Source organism: Archocentrus centrarchus, chromosome 6 (assembly GCF_007364275.1).
Source record: "Archocentrus centrarchus isolate MPI-CPG fArcCen1 chromosome 6, fArcCen1, whole genome shotgun sequence".
In the NCBI taxonomy this organism is placed as follows: domain Eukaryota; kingdom Metazoa; phylum Chordata; class Actinopteri; order Cichliformes; family Cichlidae; genus Archocentrus; species Archocentrus centrarchus.
This window is the reverse complement of record NC_044351.1, coordinates 21988215-21988849: the sequence shown is the minus strand read 5'-3', so window position 1 is coordinate 21988849 and position 635 is coordinate 21988215.

Genomic DNA, 635 nt, shown 5'->3' with positions numbered 1-635 from the left:
CTCCCTAGCAAGAGCTTCCCCTTGAGCCGTTGTCATAGTAACTAGTAGGCCGGTCGACATGACAACCCCTACCATGGTCCAGAGATAGATGATAGGCCAGAAATGGGGAGGGAGAAGGCACATGGGAGATTTGCGCACGCACGCACGCACACACACACACACACACACACACACACCTTTAATTTGCTTTGCCTGATTTTGATTCAAAATGTTTTTTTCCCTCTCTCTCTAAGGGTGAGTTGCAGCCTCTTTTCCATTTGCACAGGTATTTATAGACGGGAAAAACACTCTTGGTACGTGAACAACTTCACTAAGCAGTTACCTGCATAGCTCCATGAAACCTGGATGAATATTGCTGAGAGAAACAATAATATTTTAAACCTTTTTTATATATTTTTTGATTATTGCTATAAAATGTTATAGTGAAAATGCCTTCCAATAAATAATTATTTTTCTATTCCTACAACAGACCTGAAAAACTGTAGTCCTTTTCCTCAAGAGCAAATCATTGTAGATACGTGCAAATAAAATAAAAAAAAAATAATTAGGAGTTTGCTAGAGTGTTTCTTTCTTTCTTTCTTTCTTTCTTTCTTTTGCTACAAAATTCAGTAGGATATCTAATCACCAGACTTCCT